General features: G+C 35.8%; 1 non-coding gene across 1 annotated transcript; it reads right to left on the reverse strand.

Moving 5' to 3' along the window:
• Nucleotides 1–4,750: 4,750 nt before the first annotated feature.
• On the reverse strand, nt 4,751–4,854 carry LOC112098674. The gene has a single exon (XR_002905784.1). It is a non-coding gene; the product is annotated as a small nucleolar RNA R71 (small nucleolar RNA).
• Between the last annotated feature and the right edge of the window lie 9,416 nt (nt 4,855–14,270).

The following is a 14,270-nucleotide window of genomic DNA, read 5'->3' on the forward strand; positions in this document are numbered from 1 at the left end:
TCATCTTAGAGATAAGAATGTTGAGTTACTACATAACCTGGATGTAGGAAACTTAGTAAATTCCAAAGTTATAAAACCACTTTCTTCACTAGACTCTTTTTAAGAGATGATGCCAATCACATCACTTGGAAAGAGAAATTCCTTACAGGATTACCTACCCTATTAGGAGAAAAGGTTAGGAATTCCATCAAAGCCCTTTATGACAACCGTATTCCTTATGACGAACTCACCTATGGTGAATTAGTCAGTTTTGTTAACAATGAAGATTTAAAGATTTGTCAAGATTTGAAACTTCAGAAACGTCTAAAATAGGAGCTTAGGAAATCTAAGCAAGAATTAGGCAGTTTCTGTAAGCAATTCAATTATGACCCCTTTAAAACTTCTACCTCTAAAGATTGTAATGGTAAGTGTTCTTCAAAACCTTACAAAAAATATTACAAATCCAAAAGTCATAAAAAATCTTTCCAAGATTTTAGAGAACCTCCTTATAAGAAACCTTTGAGGCCTTATAGGAAACCTAATTTCTCTAAAAAGAAAGACTTTAGAGCCAAGCAAAAAACCCCTTTTTAAAGACTTTGAAATTGACACTATTGCCCTTTTCAATACTGGTGCCGATCTAAATTGTATTAAAGAAGACATTGTCCCTAAAAGATTTCATGAAAAAACAAATGAAAGACTCTCAGCCGCCAACAATTCAAAATTGAAAGTTAAATCTAAAGTTGAAGCCTCAGTTCATAATAATGGTTTTAAATTCAGGACCTCCTTTCTTTTAACGAATGATATCCATCATACCGTTATATTAGGAATTCCCTTCATAAACCTTATTACCCCTTATACTGTCAATTATGATAGCATATCCTTTAAAGCCAAGACAAAGAAACTTATTTTTCCTTTCATTGAAAAGCCCAAAATAAGAAATTTAAATATTATTAAAGCTTGTCCTGTTTACCAGAACCAAATTAACACCCTTCTCAAATCTAAACAAAATGACTTGATTTGTTTAAAAAAGAATTTGAGTTTACAAAGAATTGAAAACCAATTACAAAGTGAATTTGTAAAAAGGAAAATCTAAAGACCTCATCGAAAAGGAAATATGTGCTGATTTACCATCTGCTTTTTGAAATAGAAAACAACAATTGGTAGATTTGTCTTATGAAAATTCTTTTGATGAAAAACAAATACCTACTAAAGCCCGTCCAATCCAAATGAATATGGAATTGGAACAACACTGTAAAGAAGAAATAAAAGACTTAGAGTCAAAAGGGCTCATTATAAAATCTAGATCTCCATGGTCTTGTGCTGCTTTCTATGTCAACAAAAATTCTGAAATAGAAAGAGGAACACCTAGACTTGTAATAAATTATAAACCCCTTAATAAAGCATTAAAATGGATTAGGTATCCTATACCTAATAAAAAGAATTTACTCCAAAAACTACATTATGCTTTCGTATTTTCAAAATTTGATATGAAATCGGGATTTTGGTAGATTCAAATTCATCCTAAAGACCGTTATAAAACTGCTTTCACCGTTCCTTTTGGACAGTATGAATGGACTGTCATGCCATTCAGTTTAAAAAATGCACCCTCAGAATTCCAAAGAATTATGAATGACATTTATAATCCTTTTTCTAGTTTTTGCATTGTATATATTGATGATGCATTAATCTTTTCCCAAACTATTGAACAACATTTCAAACATTTAAAGACCTTCTACCTTGCCACTAGAAAAGCCGGCTTAGCCATTTCCAGTTCTAAAGTTTCCTTGTTTCAAACAAAAATCAGGTTTCTAGGTCATTACATTTCCAAAGGAACCATTACTCCTATTGAGCGATCTCTTATGTTTGCTAACAAATTTCCTGATAAAATCCTTGACAAAACCCAACTACAAAGATTTCTAGGAAGTTTAAATTATGTTCTTCATTTCTGTCCTAATATCAACAGAATGTCAAAACCCTTACATGATCGCTTAAAAAAGAACCCTGTTGCATGGACTAATGAGTATACTAAAGCTATTAAACTAATAAAGAATTCTGTTAAAAATATTCCATGTTTATTTCTTGCAAATCCTGCACTACCTAAAATTGTTGAAACTGATGCATCAGATTTAGGTTATGGAGGTATATTAAAACAAAAAGATAATAATAAAGAACAAATAGTACAGTATGTTTCTGCTCATTGGAATAAATGTCAAAAAAATTACTCTACTATTAAAAAAGAGATTCTTTCCATTGTATTATGCATTTCTAAATTTGAAAGTGATTTATTAAATAAATATTTTTTACTTAGAATCGATTGCAAAGCTGCAAAACATGTTTTGGAAAAGATGTTCAAAATATTGCTTCAAAACATATTTTTGCACGATAGCAAGCCATTTTAAGTGTTTTTTATTTTGATATTGAATTTATTAAAGGAGATACAAATTCTATCCCTGATTTTCTAGCCAGAGAATTTCTTCAAAATAGATAATGCCGCCTGTTGAGTGTTAGAAAATGCATATTTATAAAGGAGAAAACCGTCATTTTACATTTCAAGTCTTACTAACAACCCTTACTTTTATGTATTTAACATTCTTGTGATTTAATTACGTGTGTTTTATTTTAATTAAGTAATTTATGTATTTTAGGGGCATTATAGTCATTTCATGATAAAGGAGAGATCAGACGGCAAAACGGACATCACTTTTGAACTCAGGACGGTCGAAAACCTTAGGAGGAGCATAAAAGGAAAAATGACACTATTCACATGTACGGTACTATTCACGTATACGGGACTGTATACGTTACTGTTCACGGCACTGTTCACATAGACGGATCGATGACGTGGCATTGACCGATGATGTGGCATTGACTGATGAGGTGTCACGATCCTGTTGGACTAAAATTCTTATGTACTGTTGATGGTGACGTGGCAGCATATCAGTGGACGAAAAATCTCGCGTACGGTGCATACATCACACAGGATTATTTTCAACCAAACCGCGTTACTGTTCATCCGGGTCAAACCGCGTTACTATTCAAAGTCGGGTCAAACCGTGTTACTGTTCATCCGTGTGGTCAAACCGTGGACTGTTGACTGATGACGTGGCGCAATCCTGAGCGTCCAAACTGTTTTTAATCCGATGGCCATGATTTACTCCATGTATCTATAAAAAGGGGGCCTCTCCCCCCTAATTTGATATCTCTGAATCCATTTTTGGGATCCATTTTCTGTAATTCCTTCTCCATCTTGTATTTTCTTCGTATTTTAATAAATTCCCATTTTGCCCCTAGTTCAATTATGAGTGGCTAATTTTCTTTCAAGCTTGGGTTGAAGGTGAAGTCTCAACATGTGTCATGGGCTTAATTTGGTAAATTTACTTTCTCTTCCCCTCTAATTTTTGTGGATGTTTTGACTTCTCGTCGACAAATAATACTAATCTTGTCTGGTACCGCCTTGGTTTCACCGGCCCTCTAGTACAAGGTTATTATTATTTGGCACGATAAGCCCTTAGCACCATATTGATTAGAGCGTGGTTCATGAGGTGTGGATTCCCCCCTCATGATTTAATTGGCATTAATACGGATTATTTAGCCCATGATGCATGTTGATACGGATCCAGATACCCAAGTACGTCATTTCAATCTAATTCTCGTCAATTTATTCTCGCCATTTCAATACCAATTTTAGAATTTATCCTCGCCATTTTAATTTAAGTTTTAGCATATTCCAAATCATTTCCACCATAAATCCAATCACCCATTTACAAAATTAATTCTACACAATTAAAATCCACCTCCTCGTGGGATCGACACTCGTCACCATAGATCTATACTACAATAGATTCGTGCGCTTGCGAGTACATTAAAATTTGCACAACAAGTTTTTGGCGCCGTTGCCGGGGAGGTAAGTAATTTTAATTCATAGAATTAATTTTTTTGAATAATTTCTTTTATTTGTTTTCTTGTATTTTTTTATTAAATTAAAAAAAAGAAAAAAAAAGTGAATCTACATTTAAAGGTTAGTATTTCTTTTCTTTTTCTCTTCTTTAAAATTCTGTAATTTAATTTTCCATTTATTTTTCTTTGTAATTTTTTTTATTTATCTTATTAATTTAATTTTTAGTTAATTTCTTTCACGTATTTATTTTTGTGTATTTTTATAGAAATGTTGTAATAGCGTAATAAGGTTAGTATCGTAATTTCTCCCTCTTCTTTATTTTTATTTGTTTTGTTCCCATCTTTATTTTTTGTTCTGTTTGCATCTTTATTTTTATTTTATTTATTTTGCATGCATGGTCGTAGGTCATTATTACCTAATCTTGAACCTATAGATCTTGAACTAGAAAAAACACTTCGCACACAAAAGCACATTAAAAATAAATTTGGAATGGATTTACAAGCACCACAAGAGAGGCCATTTAAGGACTATTTTAGTCCCTTAGCTAATTTGAGCACATCATGCATAAGATACCCAAATGTAGCTGCTAGGAGTTTTGAATTAAAACCTAGTGTGCTAAATTGTCTCCCCACATTTTATGGCCTAGAAAATGAGGATCCATATAATCATCTGAATGATTTTCATGCTATTTGTCAAACTTTTAAATACGAAAATTTTTCAGATGATGATGTAAAGCTTAGATTATTCCCATTTTCTTTAAAGGATAGAGCTCGTTCATGGCTTAATACATTGCCTGCCAATAGCATTTCATCATGGGAACAAATGGTAACTAAATTTTTGAATAAATATTTCCCAGTGCATAAAACCAATGCTATTCGCAGGGAAATCTCGGAGTTTACCCAGAGAGAGGACGAGCAATTTTTCGAAACATGGGAGCGATTCAATGGGCTACTCTTGAAGTGTCCACATCATGGGTACGAGAAATGGCACCAATGTCAATACTTTTTGGAGGGATTACTACCAAATGTGCAAGAATGGCTAATGGCAACAAGTGGAGGAGAGCTAATGTCAAAAAGTGCATCAGAAATTTGGGAATTCTTCCAGCGACAAGCGGATAATTCCCAACAACGGAGTCGATCACTCAGGAATACTAGAAGAATTAAAGGAGTAAATGAGGTTCAAATTGGCGAGTCAACTTCGGGAATCAAAGAAGTCAAGGAGATGGTTGAAGGTCTTGCTCGACAAATAGCATCGTTATCGACTGCTAAATCAACAGAACCACATGACCATGACTCATACTCAGATCAAGCCAATGCCATAGGTGTAATGAGAAAGCCATCAAATTACAACCCATACTCCAACACATATAATCCTGGATGGAGAGACCACCCCAATTTTTCATGGTCTCAAGGATTCCAACAGAATGGACCAGCAGCTCCAGCTCCACCAATGCAACAAATTCCTCAAGTTCCTCAAGCCTCTCAGCCACCATTTAGACCATACAATCAGAATCAGAATTTCTCTCAACCCAGACCATGGGAGGATTCATTCCAGAATCTCAAGAATCTTACTCACTCCACGATTGAGCAACAAAACCGCACCATTGATGGACTACGAAATGAGTTGAGAGCAGGTTTCAACTCACAAGCTCAATCAGTTTCAAGCCTAGAAAAGATGGTGGGACAACTTGCTTCTTCAGTTCAGACCTTGGCAATGACTGTTGAGAAAGGCAAGTTTCCAAGTCAACCAGTACCTAATCCTAAAGGAGTGCATGAAGCAAGTACCAGTTCACCACAGCAGCATGGAGAGGTCAAAGCAGTCATGACCTTACGAAAAGGAAAAGAAGTCGACAACAAAGTGGAGATGCCAGTAATAAAAGAAAATCAAATTGTACCTGTGAGTGTTGATGACTCATCACCGGAGGAGAAAGAAGAAACCAACCCACGAGAATACGTTCCCAAAGCTCCATTCCCCCAGAGGTTAGCTAAAGGCAAGAAGGGAAAATCCACAGGTGAGATTCTCGAAATCTTCAAACAGGTAAGTGTTAACATCCCTTTGCTTGATGCTATTAAGCAAGTTCCATCTTATGCCAAGTTTCTTAAAGACCTTTGTACTAAAAAGAGAAACATGCATGTTCAAAAGAAGGCATTTTTAACAGAAAACGTTAGTTCTATACTCCAACATAAAATTCCTTTAAAATGCAAAGACCCAGGCTCCCCCACTATCTCATGTAGTATAGGGAACCACACAATTGAGAATGCTTTGTTGGATTTAGGAGCTAGTGTAAATTTGTTGCCTTATTCAGTATTTGTGAAACTTGGACTTGGAGAATTACACCCAACTCCAGTGGTGTTACAGCTTGCAGATCGGTCCACGAAAATACCTCGTGGTATTGTGGAGGACGTGCTTATCCAGGTAGACAAGTTTTATTTTCCTGTTGATTTTATTGTAATTGACACTCAACCAATACAGGATTCAAGGAAGCACATCCCCATTATTCTAGGCCGACCTTTCTTGGCAACTGCAGATGCTCACATTCAATGCAGGACTGGAAATATGCAGTTGTCCTTCGGCAACATGACTATGGAGCTAAACATTTTCAACATTGCCAAACAACCTCACAGTGCAGATGATGGAATTGTTGATGTGGATTTAATTGAAGCATTAGTTGATGATACTTTTGTTTCAAACCTTAGTGATCCTTTACAAACATGTTTAACTCACTTTGGTTTGGATTTTGATATTGACAGATCGGTCGATGAGGTCAATGCCCTGCTTGACTCAGCACCATCTATGGACACTAATAAATGGAAGTCAAGAGTTGAGCAACTAGCACCATCAGAGAAGCAACTCATTCCATCGTCAGAATCACCACCGAAACTCGAGCTCAAACCATTGCCCAACACATTGGAATATGCATTTTTGGGAGAAGAAAGTACTCTGCCGGTAATCATCTCATCATCCCTAAATGACGAACAAAAAGGTAAGTTGTTGGATGTTTTAAAAGAGCACAAAGGAGCATTAGGATGGATCATAGCAGACATTAAAGGTATAAACCCAGTAGACTGCATGCATTACATTCACCTTGATGAAAATGCTAAATCTACTAGGGAAATGCAACGTCGGTTAAATCCTAATATGAAAGAAGTTGTTAGAACTGAAGTCCTTAAGCTATTAGATGCAGGTATCATTTACCCCATTTCTGATAGTTCATGGGTCAGTCCTGTACAAGTTGTCCCCAAAAAGTCAGGAGTTACAGTAGTTACGAATGCTGATAATGAATTGATACCCACTAGAGTGACTACAAGATGGCGTGTATGCATTGATTATAGAAAGTTGAATTCTGTCACACGTAAAGACCATTTTCCTTTACCATTTATTGATCAAATGCTTGATAGATTAGCAGGCCATGAATTTTATTGCTTTCTAGATGGCTACTCAGGATATAATCAGATTCCCATAGCACCAAAAGATCAAGAGAAAACTACTTTCACTTGCCCTTTTGGCACATTTGCATATAGGAGAATGCCATTTGGATTATGTAATGCACCTGCTACATTTCAACGATGCATGTTGAGCATTTTTTCTGATATGGTTGAACGATTCCTTGAAATCTTTATGGATGACTTTTCTGTCTTTGGTGACTCGTTTGATCAATGTTTACATCATCTAACACTAGTTCTGCAGAGATGTATTGAGAAGAACTTGATCTTAAATTGGGAGAAATGCCATTTTATGGTAAAACAAGGTATTGTTCTCGGTCACATCATTTCGAGCAAAGGTATTGAGGTTGACAAAGCCAAGGTGGATCTCATTTCTAATCTTCCTCCACCTAAAACAATCAGAGAAGTAAGATCTTTCCTTGGGCATGCTGGTTTTTATAGACGTTTCATTAAAGATTTTAGCAAAGTTTCTAGACCCTTATGCAATCTACTTGCTAAGGATGTACCTTTTATCTTTAATGATTCATGTCTTATGGCGTTTGAAAAATTAAAACAGTTGTTGACATCATCACCCATCATTCAGGCCCCAAACTGGAGCTTACCATTTGAGCTAATGTGTGATGCATCTGATTATGCAGTAGGAGCAGTATTAGGACAAAGAGTTGATCGAATTCCCCACGTTATTTACTATGCTAGTATGACATTAAATGATGCACAGTTGAACTATTCAACTACTGAAAAAGAAATGCTAGCAGTAGTGTTTGCATTGGAAAAATTTCGATCATATCTCATTGGTTGTAAAATAATTATATTCACGGATCATGCTGCTCTTAAATATCTTCTCACAAAGAAAGATGCAAAAGCCAGACTATTTCGTTGGGTGTTACTTTTGCAGGAATTTGACTTGGAATTCAAAGATAAGAAAGGGACAGAAAATGTTGTGGCGGACCATCTCTCTCGTCTCCATTTTGACACAATTATAGAACAATTACCATTAAATGAGTCATTTCCAGATGAACAATTAATGAGTGTGGAAGTATTACCTTAGTATGCTGATATAGTTAATTATCTTGTTACAGTTAAACTTCCAGAGCATTGGACCAAGCAAGATAAGGCTAAATTCTTTGCAGAGATAAAGAATTTCTTTTGGGATGACCCGTATTTGTTCAAGTATTGTGCAGACCAAATTGTTAGACGATGTGTCCCAGAAAGTGAAATTCAGAATATCCTTTCATTCTGCCATGAACAAGCTTGTGGAGGCCATTTCAGTGCTAAGAAAACCGCGACTAAAGTTTTACAATGTGGTTTTTATTGGCCAACTATATTTCGAGATGCTTACACTTTCTGTTCTTCATGTGATAGGTGTCAACGAATGGGGAGCATTACGCGAAGGAACATGATGCCACTAAATCCAATTTTAGTGGTTGAGATTTTTGACGTATGGGGTATCGACTTCATGGGACCCTTTCCCCCGTCTTTTGGTCATCAATACATATTGATTGCTGTTGACTATGTATCAAAATGGGTAGAAGCTATTCCATGTAGGACCAATGATCACAAGGTGGTGATAGCATTTTTAAAAAGCAACATTGTTTCACGCTTTGGATTCCCTCGAGCAATAATCAGTGATGGTGGTGCCCACTTTTGTAACAAAGCATTCAAAGCTCTTTTGACAAAGTATTCAATCACACACAAAGTGGCGACCCCGTATCATCCGCAAACCAGTGGCCAAGTTGAGATTTCCAATCGAGAAATAAAGCACATATTAGAAAAGACGGTGAAGCCAGACAGAAAAGATTGGTCATTAAGACTTGATGATGCCTTATGGGCATATAGAACGGCTTTCAAGACCCCGATTGGGATGTCACCCTACAGGCTAGTATATGGAAAAGCTTGCCACCTACCTGTGGAACTCGAGCATCGTGCATATTAGGCTATCAAGAAATTCAATTTTGACATGCAGCAAGCCAGCTCAGAAAGAAGATTACAGCTGGCAGAACTTGAAGAAATTCGCAATGATGCATACAAAAATGCCAAGATTTACAAGCAACGAATGAAAGTCTTCCATGATAAGCAAATTATGAGAAAATCGTTTACTCCAGGTCAGAAAGTGCTTTTGTTCAATTCTCGCTTGCACCTATTCCCAGGTAAGTTACGCTCTTGTTGGTCTGGTCCCTTTATTGTTCATACTGTTTTTCCACATGGGGCAATTGAAATTAAGGACCCAAAGAACGGTGTCACGTTTAAAGTTAATGGTCAAAGATTAAAGCCATATCTAGAGTACCAACCACATGACGAAGACACCGAAATAAATTTGAGTGACCCACCAGATTTGAATTGATTTTTTTTCTTTTCGTTGATTTGATTTTTCTTTCTTTCTTTTTATTATTATTCTTTTGCTAATTGAAATTGTTTTTGCATAAGTGTGTTTATTTTACCATTAAGTTTTCTCTTATCATTTTTAATCATGAGTCTCATACTTAGACCGTTCCTCCTGAACATTCTTAAACCACTTCAACGTGTCAAAACTCATCTCAAAAGGCAGATTCAATTTTGTAAAACACAACGCATTTGGGCTCTACAACAACCAGAGTTAGTAGCCTATGTTGAGGGTTTAGAACGCCAACTCCGAGACATTGAGAGAAGTGTTTACGACATCCAGTTGGAGCTTGAGGTAAATTTAATAAGAGGACGATTTTAATTTTCTTTGTGTGTTTTAATTTGTTTTTCTGTTTGTGTGCTTTAGTTTGTTACCCCGGTGAAGTGGCGGATAACGGTACTCCGTGACAATCAAGTTGGTTACTTCAGTTTCCCATAATAACTGATATTCTAAGGCGAAGGTATGGACAGAAACGAGATTCTAGCGAAGCTTCACAAGCGATTCCCTTCACTTCCTCAGAATGCCCTCCTTACGATCTATAAAGCTCGGTCCGAACGCATGCGATTACTCATGAGGAATAACATACCTGCTGACATCCGTTGGTTAATCGAGGCTAAAGTACAATCGGCAGGTGAGTTACCTCCAAAATTTATTGCATTCATGCCTGGTTGTGGTAAAGGAAATTATGCAAGAAAACGACGAGCTCGAAGAATTTCTGTTGCTTGTCATAAGTGTGCCAGAATGAGTTGCAATAAAAACCCATGTTCTTTAGGAATGGTGTCTGATAACAGGGAAGATAAGATTCAATTCATTAGGGATGGCTTGAATAAGGAGTCATTGGATGATATCCTTTTGTCTCTTGAAACGCATCCCAGTGGATATGTGCAAGGAGCGATTCTCCAGTTATGGCCATTATTCCAGAAAGAGCATGCACGATATAGTCTTGGGAATCTGACTATAAACGACCCTGTTTGCCAGTTTATAAGAAAGCTGGATAGGAAGCCTATCCTCGACCCATAGAGGGCGTTCAAGCCGTTTCTGGACGTAAAACCAGAGGAAGATGTGAGCCACAGTCGCAACTACCTGTAAATATCCTTTTACTTTATTGTTATTTTATTTCACTATTGTCTTATTGTTTGCATTATTGTCTTTAATAATTTTATTACTGTTTGCTTTTTCCTTTTTACTGTTTTCTTTTTGACTTGCGAGCCACGTGCTTTACGCGTTATTTGACACTGACATATTACCTCATACACAACCATGACCCACTATCACCAAGATTCTTAAATGTGATTTCTTTTTTGTCAAGCACTCACAAATTGTTTTTGAGAAGTATCACAATGTCAGCTACTCCCAATAGACAATTCAAGAACATTTGTGTGCTTTCTGGATTTACATATGGCAAACATAAAGAGTTCGTTGAGGCAGCCATAGATCTTGGTCGAAGCATAGCAGCGAGAAAATTACACTTGGTGTATGGAGGAGGTAATCGAGGGTTATCAAAAATGGTCTCAGAAGCAGCTTTTATCAGAGGAAGTCAAGTGTTAGGAATCATCCCAAGAGTCTTAAAACCATTGGACAGTTCGTCTGACTCATCAACTGGAGAAGAGTTAGTCGTCTCAGGTATGCAAGAAAGAATAACTGAAATGCTTAATCATGCTGATGCTTTTATTTTCCTTCCAGGAGATCTTGCAACACTAGAGGCACTTATCACGCTAGCATCTTGGGCCCATCTGCACATCCACCAAAAACCCATCGGTTTGTTAAATGTCAATAACTTTTATGATGGCTTTATCGCATTTCTTAACCATGCAATAAAAAACTATTTCATTCCCGCTAATATGAAAAAACTCTTTATTTGTGCTCACACTGCTAATGAGCTACTTGATCTGTTACAAGCTTATAAACCGGAGCCAGACCCCTGGACCTTTGTGTTGGAGCGCCCAAATAATGATGGTAACAGTAGCCGCAGTAAGAAGTACAAATTAGATTTAACTCTCCGCTTGTAAATATTATTTTCTGTGTTGCACCACCCAGGTGATGTCTTCTAAACTCTACTTCTTTCCTTTGAAACATTGAGGACAATGTTTCGTTCTGGTTGGGGGGAGGGAATAGTCGACAATTGTGGAATTTTGGTTAAGTTTTTACTAATTTTTGTTGTAGAAACTAACTGTTGCTAACTTTTTGTGTCGAAGATGGCTGAATATGGAGTGTAGTGACTCTAGAAACGCATCTTCATCGTAAAAAAAAAAAAATTAAAAAACTAAAAAAACAAAATAAAAATTTCAGACATTTTTTTTTCTTTATTATATGTTTATGTTTATTTTTCTTCTTTTTAATTTCTCCTCTATCAATATACATTTTCCAACTTTTGAGTCGAAGATGGCTGAATATGGAGTGTAGTTCCTCTAGAAACGCATCTTCTTTAAAAAATAAAAATAAAAAATTATTTTCGTTTTCTATCATTTTACGTGTAACTTTTCTAATTAGTTTTTATGCATCATTTTCACATTTCTGCATGCATATTTTCCTTTCATGTTTAGAATAGGTTGGGGGGTAGAATGTTGTTTAAAAAAAAAAATTGTGTGATTTGTTTTAACATTGGATGACATGATTAATTTTAAATTTTAGTATTTGTATTATCTTTGGTCTTAAGTGATGTTACGCTATGTTTGCTACTCTACATGTTGATGTCGGAGACAAATATGCGTTGCTTGAAGGAATGAACATGTCATAATAAGTATCAAGTGAGTTTTTGAGCCTAGCATTTTTCTTGGAGAGTAACCCTTTTGCCCATTCTTTATACAGCTTAACAGTTTATTATTGTATACACGATCTCTAGATTTCTTTTGAGTTAACCCTTAATAAAAAAAAGAAAAAAAAAGTGTGTTGCTACATTTGGAGGCCCATCTAACTAGTAGATATGGAAGGTTATTTAGAGCCCTAAAAGACGATGGAAAGGCCATCTTTGATCCGTTTGAGCCTTTCTAGCCATCCCTTTTATTAAATATCCATAGTTAACTCTTTTGAGCCTTTAAAAAAAAAAAAAAAAAAAACATTTTCTTTGTCAACTTATTATCTTGACCCACTCCGATTTGGAGTATTATCCGATATCTTATAAGTTCCATCACCTATTTATGTTTGAGAAAATGTAAATAATTATGTTGTTCAGTGAAGTTATACCAAAAAAAAAAAAGCAAAAAAAAAAAAACAACAAAACAAAAGTTGTTGTTTCAAAAAAAATAAAAATAACAATAATAGGTGAAATCCACCTTGCAACTTCCAAAAAATAAAAAAAATAATAAAAAAATTCTTTGCATTTTTCTCAAACATACACTTTGTTTTCCTTATTTCCTTTCTTTGTTAACCATGTCCCTAGCTTACGTTACATCCTAATAAAAGTCCTTCCTGATTTTAGGGAACTATAATCTGAAGTAGAAACTAGTTATATGGGCTAAAAAGATGTAGTGATGCATAATTAAAAAAAAAAAGATAAATAAAGTGGGTTGACTAACATTTTATTTGACTTGAGATCGTATTATTTCTAAGCTGAGGGCATATTTATTTCATCTTGGTGAGAGCATGTGATATCACTTCTTTATTATTTTCTCTCTCAATTACCATTCATTGGAGTGACTATTTTTATTGGGTTTAATTTATTTGTGAGAGTGTCACTACTTCCAGTGAGATTTTGGGGTTTGACATGTCATTCTTGAAAGTAACTATAACAAAGTCTACTGGGCTAATTCATGTGGATGGTTGATGTGGGTGTGATGTTACTTTAGACTGGAGATAATGCTTATACTTTTATTTGATTGCTATCATTAATCTGATTGAATAAACACAAGTGTTTCTAAAAAAAAAAAAAAAAATCATTTTGAATTTGAATTTTGTTTTCGCTTTATTTGCTAGGGACTAGCAATAAGCTGGTTGGGGGGTGTGTTGAGTGTTAGAAAATGCATATTTATAAAGGAGAAAACCGTCATTTTACATTTCAAGTCTTACTAACAACCCTTACTTTTATGTATTTAACATTCTTGTGATTTAATTACGTGTGTTTTATTTTAATTAAGTAATTTATGTATTTTAGGGGCATTATAGTCATTTCATGATAAAGGAGAGATCAGACGGCAAAACGGACATCACTTTTGAACTCAGGACGGTCGAAAACCTTGGGAGGAGCATAAAAGGAAAAATGACACTATTCACATGTACGGTACTATTCACGTATACGGGACTGTATACGTTACTGTTCACGGCACTGTTCACATAGACGGATCGATGACGTGGCATTGACCGATGATGTGGCATTGACTGATGAGGTGTCACGATCCTGTTGGACTAAAATTCTTATGTACTGTTGATGGTGACGTGGAAGCATATCAGTGGACGAAAAATCTCGCGTACGGTGCATACATCATACAGGATTATTTTCAACCAAACTGCGTTACTGTTCATCCGGGTCAAACCGCGTTACTATTCAAAGTCGGGTCAAACCGTGTTACTGTTCATCCGCGTGGTCAAACCGTGGACTGTTGACTGATGACGTTGCGCAATCCTGAGCGTCCAA

Source organism: Citrus clementina, unplaced genomic scaffold (genome assembly GCF_000493195.1).
Source record: "Citrus clementina cultivar Clemenules unplaced genomic scaffold, Citrus_clementina_v1.0 scaffold_5, whole genome shotgun sequence".
Lineage (NCBI taxonomy): Eukaryota > Viridiplantae > Streptophyta > Magnoliopsida > Sapindales > Rutaceae > Citrus > Citrus x clementina.